Source organism: Poecilia latipinna, unplaced genomic scaffold (genome assembly GCF_001443285.1).
Source record: "Poecilia latipinna isolate Pla-1442-1.1 unplaced genomic scaffold, P_latipinna-1.0 Scaffold2541, whole genome shotgun sequence".
Lineage (NCBI taxonomy): Eukaryota > Metazoa > Chordata > Actinopteri > Cyprinodontiformes > Poeciliidae > Poecilia > Poecilia latipinna.
Window position 1 is genome coordinate 4,748 of NW_015115157.1, and position 6,189 is coordinate 10,936.

At 37.1% G+C, this 6,189-nt stretch overlaps 1 long non-coding RNA gene across 1 annotated transcript; it reads right to left on the reverse strand.

Annotated features, from left to right (window-relative positions):
- Nucleotides 1–176: 176 nt before the first annotated feature.
- LOC106938234 (uncharacterized) lies at nt 177–3,655 on the reverse strand. The gene is made up of 3 exons (XR_001422576.1): nt 3,572–3,655; nt 684–827; nt 177–603 (listed from the first exon to the last, which is right to left on the reverse strand). It is a non-coding gene; the product is annotated as an uncharacterized LOC106938234 (long non-coding RNA).
- Nucleotides 3,656–6,189: the final 2,534 nt, after the last annotated feature.

Genomic DNA, 6,189 nt, shown 5'->3' on the forward strand with positions numbered 1-6,189 from the left:
AAACAAAATTTTTTTTTTTAAAGAAGGCAAACAAAGAAACATAGCCCCCCCACCCCCCCCCCCCCACAGTTGTTAGGAAACTAGACAGTAAGAACAGTAGTAAAATTATAAACAATGTCAAGTTGTCATAATACCAGTTTAAATGGACACTGAGAAAACAACTACAGAGACAGAAGTAGGTTTAACAAATTTATTGAGATGTGGAAAAGAGGAAGAGGGAGTCCAGGAGTGGCTGCAGAGGATCAGACCAGAGGAAACACTAAGGAGAAAGGCAAACTGGTTAGGCAGGTGATTTACAGGTAGGGGAGGATAGAGAATGGATTTCAACAGCTACTAAGCTGTCAGAGCTGCACTAGTCTGAAGATGTCAAAGAAGTTGTTTGACAGAAGATGTGGTTGGTAGGGAATGGTGGCATCTGGAGAAGGATAATATTTCAGATAGAAATGGATGGTGGACAGTTAGGCTGCTAGATAGAGCTGTACATCGGTGGAACTGAGATCCGTCCAGGTGACGCATCAAAGGAGCATCAAGGAGAGCATGGAGATCCTGGATTCAGTGGTGGAGGTAAGTTCTCACCTCGATGGGATCCAAGGGACCAAAAAGCTGTGGGAGACAAACCTCTGGTTAGAAACAAGTTGGTTCCTCAAAGCGCAAACTAGGGCTGAGCTAAGTTGGCCTGTTACCACACTAGGTCCTAAAACCATCGGGTGTCTGCCTCAGAGAGTCTGCTCCTTCTTACAGCCACCTCTGATTGGAGGTAACCATGTATTTTGAGAGTTTTCTGGCTGAAGTAGAGGAACTGCAGTTCCTTTTTGCAAAGTAGTGATCTGCAACAAAATAGCAACACATAATGATTGTCTGACTGTGTGACATTTGTTTCGTAGAGTCCTAAGTTCGCCATGCAGTGGTGCAGCTTTTTGTGTTTTTGTTTCAAAAAATGACCGGTAGCCGATTGGATTAATGCTCTCCTTGGCAGGTGTGTCAGTTCAGACTAAATGTTTTTACAGGTTTGCGCAGTTCACCTGCTTTCAAGTTTAAACAGATGGACTGAATAGAGGTTGAGATGCTTTTATGACCAAACCCTGCTTTGAAGTTCACTGTAGCTTTATTCATGTCCTTCCTGTCTGCTGTGTCCCTTGGTCGTCCTTATAGGCTTTAACAGAAGATTCAACAAATTTGAATGTTAACAGAACATCTGTATTTACACAAGTAAATTTTTTCACTGGAACATTTCTAAATGCATTGGACTTTATTTTGAAATATTAGAGTTAAAGGTGGTGGTGGGGTGGGTTGTGTGGATACAGTTGCACTTAAGGGTTTAATCATTCAAAAGTTCTAAAACCTTTTGCAATTTTATCTACTTCAAAATTAGCTGCAACTGTGTGTTTATCATATAAAGCCCCAAAAGAGTACTTAACAATTGTTTTTAACATGTTCAAGAGTTATTATTAATGTAATGCAACAATGTACCAAAAGAAAATTACATTTGACAAAGAAATTTTCAAAATATTCCTGCTGAAATTAGGAAATAGTTCTGAAGCATTTGTTCAGAGCACTTATAAATAAATACTATTGTATGCAATATTCATAAGAACCATGCAATTAAATTATCCACCCAGGTTACAATTTTAATGAGTATACTGTCAAATAATTGGCACTAATGAACTTCAAATAATAGGCTATTGACTGAAACAAGAGCGGAAAGTTAATTGAGAAGCTGTGGCATGAAAGCCTTAACAGCAACTGCCACACAATCCAAATCATTAAAAAGTTTTTAACAAGTGAAACAAAAAGGGGACTCATTTACAAAATACCATAACAAAGTCATTATTAAATACTGATAACAATGCTTTGCCTATCATCATTGATCTGCTCAAACAATTCCCTGTTACAGAGTGTTGCAGCCAATCAATAGCAAGCTGGGAGATGTGTATCCCATGTATTAGAGGCCCCACAGAGATGCTTTGATCAGTGTATCAATTGATCATGCTCAAAATTAATGGTACACAGACATGGATTAAAGTGGATACAGAAGACCAGTGATCCATTTATATTAATTTCATTTTATTTTAATTAGTTTTTTTCTTTCTAATGCACATTTCTTTTTGCTTTTGTTATTGGCATTTGATTAACAGATGTATCTAGTTATTGCTTTGCTGTTAAACAATAGCAGTGTTATTTATTTTTAATGTCTTTGGCTTCATTTTCCTGCATAACTTTGCTTTGTAAAGTTTTCTGGACAGCTTCTTTCCCAAATGAGCAAGATATCAGAAAGAGTTGATAATTAAAGTATTATTATGATTTTTTACTTTAAAATTTGCTTCATTTGTCATACAACTATGGCTGTATAAATTGTTAATAAACTGCAAGAAACTCACAGAAATCTCACAAAAGCATGCGTTTTTTTCTGTCCTACCACTCCAAACATAAACATGTGGAATTCGCTAAACTTTACCATGTCTATACTCTGTGCTTTGATAAGATGGGACTAGAATCAGCCTTTTTCTGCAGCAAACACTCCAGATGGTGACTGCTTATTAGAGTGCAATGCCTAGTGCAGATTTTAAATGAAAATACATTGACATTTATCAGAAAACTGCATATAGGTCATGATTGGGTCTTTCAAATGAATTCTGATCCACAATATGTGATCCCAGGGCAGCTTTGACTACCCTAAAGGAGTTCCCAGCTTCAGCAGCTGAGACGGGAGAGACTCTGCACACAACAACCTCTACCCTGGTTCTTCACCAGTCCAAACTTTATGGGAAAGTGACATCACTGAAGAAAAAACGATATCAAGCCTCAAACTAGAGTTTGCCAAAAGGCATGTGGGAGACACCATGGTCAAGAAGAAGAAAGTTCTTTGGTCTGATGAGAGGTAAATAGTTTCATTAGACCAAATGGTGCTATGCGGGGATGCTTCTTGACTCTGGAAGGCTGCTAAAGATAAAATGTAAAATAAATGCAACAAAATGTGTAACTAAAGCTTCCGAGAACATTTATTTTCCAACAAGACAACGACTTGAAGCGTCCAGCTAAAGCTACACAGGAATCGCTAGAAGACAGCTTGGTAAATCTGCTGGAGTGGCCGTGTCCAAGCCCAGGACAATCTGATAAGAGACTTTGTGGCCGGATTTGGAAACGGCTATTCATAGCTGATCGATGCCCACGCAACTGTTCAGAGCTTTAAAAGTTTTGAATGGAAGAATGTAGTAAAATGTGCAGCGTCCAAATGCACAGCCTGATTAAGACGTGTCCACACACAGTCTGTGCTGTGATTGTAACCACTTTGAAGGGGGTGAATATTTATGCAGTCTGTGACAAAGTGGTTCAGTTTGTGTTCACCACTTGCCCCTTATTCCTTCTCATTCACTTACTTTCTATATTTGGTTATAATGATTAATTTAAACATTGCAATTTTGCTTCACTTACTATCCCGGGTTTGTTTGTGTTAGCATTATGTTGCAGTGTCTATCTATCTAGGTTTAGGTTAAAGTTACTATTTCTGGACTGTAGGTTGAATCTGTTTCAAGGTATATTTATTAAGGTATTTGTTTTCCTTTGTACTCACCATCATTTCTGCTTGTAGATCTGCAGTAGGGCAGGAGTGTGGGAGGGGCCGGCCCAGTACTTCCTGCTTAAATGGCTGGATGATGTCAGTGATTACCTTCCTGGGTTCTACCAATTAGAGGGTTTTCTTTTGTGTATTGCTTTGTGTGTGTTTTCTTTAAAGTAATCTTTTGAGTTATCTTGTATTGTGTAGTTTGTTTTGCAGACAACTTCATTATGTAGGAGTTTGTAAATTAGATTTGTAATTTTAGCGTTTCTCTGTTTAGATTTTGCTTGTCTGATCTGTTCCATTGTGGCTGTGTCCAATCAAGCACAGGTCTTGATAAAAACAGTGAGCTTTTGGATGTTCAGGGAAGGAAGTCAGAGAAAAGAGTGAATAAAAAGTCCTTTGAAGAAACTGAAACCGGGTGACTGGTACTGATTTTCTATTCACCTTCTGACCCTTGTGCCTAAACTATTTTACACAGTCACTTATTTTACGTTTCATGGTTTGAAATAATTGTGATTGTTTTATGGAAATCAGTCTTCACTTTGACATTGACATTTTTTTTTTTTTTTTGTAAATATTTTGTCAAAACTTTTCATTGGCCCTGTAAATGCTATCAAAGCCCTGTAGAGTCAGAGAGGCAAATATATGAAGAAAAAAAAAAACTCATACTGTGCATGATCTGAAGAGATTGTGCCTTGAACAACGAACAAAGGCACCTCTCTCTGTAAGCCCCAACAATATGAAATGTTACAGAAGAAAGCTAAGTGCAGTTTTATTGATCAAAGGGGTTTGTGCAAAATAGTTTTGACATAGAATTGTTTTCCCCACTCAATAAGTGCACTTAAATTTAAGGTAGATTTTATTTTTCACAGCTTTCAGTGTGTGTTCGTAATACTGCAAAAAGAGATTCATTTAATCTTTTACACATCTTTAATAGGGAACCCAATACATTTGTCCAATTTTGCACTTTGACAAATTTATCCACTATGCTTGTTTTCTTAGTCTTTTAAAATACATTCTATTTGAATCATTTTTTTTCACCCTTACACCACACAACTTCACAGCCGCCCCAACATTAATCCCCCCAGTCCACCCCGTTGTTCTCAATAACTTTGTAGGTTGGGGGTGGAGAGGTTGAGCGCCGCTGAGGTGGTTCAACCAGGGCGCCAAACTGGCTGGGATCACCTCTGGTTTCAGCTAACTAAGAACAGACATATCCAATAAAGTAGAAAATGGGTTCCATTGACACTTGTTTGTCAGATTAAATGTATCTATTGCTTAAATAACCCTTAAGCAAGTATACGTTTCTTTTATTTTTTTATTGGTCTTCATTAGCCATAATCAGAAAATCATCAGTTAGCGGGTAATAAAGGCTTGAATGCATCAGTATATGTGTAAGCTGTAAATTTTTTTATTTTTACTGAAATAAATGAACTTTTCAATAATATTGCAATTTACTGAACATAACTTAACTGTGGGCTTGACATATGGAAAAAAAAAAGTCACTTTAAAAATAATATATATTTGAATTCTCATGTTCATTGTTTATTATTTTTCAGTAGCAGAAACAGATGCATTGTCATGACAAAATAATTTAGTCTAACTGAAAAAAATAATATTCTCAAGCTTGTTCTCTGCCTTTATTTTCCTCTCCAGTTTTTGCATTTGTGCCCATGCCTTATTAACGCATTAAAAAAAAGGAAAAACAGTGGAATGAAAAGAGTGCTTAAACATGTTGGCAGAAAACCCTTCAACAGTTTGCAAATGAGGTCATTTTGTATGGCGATGTAATGACATGAATATTTTTCATTAAGTTTATGCTAAAGATGACTGGACAGTCAATTATCTACCCAGTGTCCTCCCAGATAAATGAGAGAAATGGCCAATGTCAAGGGTGCACTTTACATAACTTACCTGATTTACCTGTAAACTAAATAAGTTACCTACGTACTAGTTTACCTAGTGCCTAGGTAAACTAGTAACAACTTTACATCAAACTAGGTTGATGTAAAGTTTTGAAGGGGATTCACTTTTCATTTGTTGACCTCAATCTAAAGAGCAGAACATCTTCTCTATTTGGGTCATGTAGGCCATTGCTCACAAAACGTCAAATTTGGTGTTTTGGGAGAAAGGCAGCATTTGTGTCTTGCTGACATTCTAAAATAAATGCTCTATTGATTTGAGCGGAAACACACAGAAACGCAGAAAGAGGGAGAGAGGACCAATATTCTACTGTATTGATCTCTGTAAATACTGTAGCCGATCTATTAATATCCCCCAAGGTGCAGCATATAGGACAGCACACTCTTTGAGGAAAAGACCACAGGGTTGTGGTATTAAGCCTGCACACACACTGTCATCGAACTTGGTCTCCGTGGATCTGGATGTTTAGCTTTAGAGTTTACATATGTATGTGTATGAATTCAGTGTTGATGACAACCACCACCATCCCCGATTACCTAAAAAGGAGAGGGATTATTAAAAACTAATATCAGGGCAAAAAGTAAAAGAGCAAACAAGCTTAGTTAGTTTTTAAACCAAGAGCTTTGCAAAAACGGGTACTTTTTGTAAATGTGCCACAAACTAAAAAATTTATATTTTCCAAACTGTTTGAAAATTAAGTTGATGAC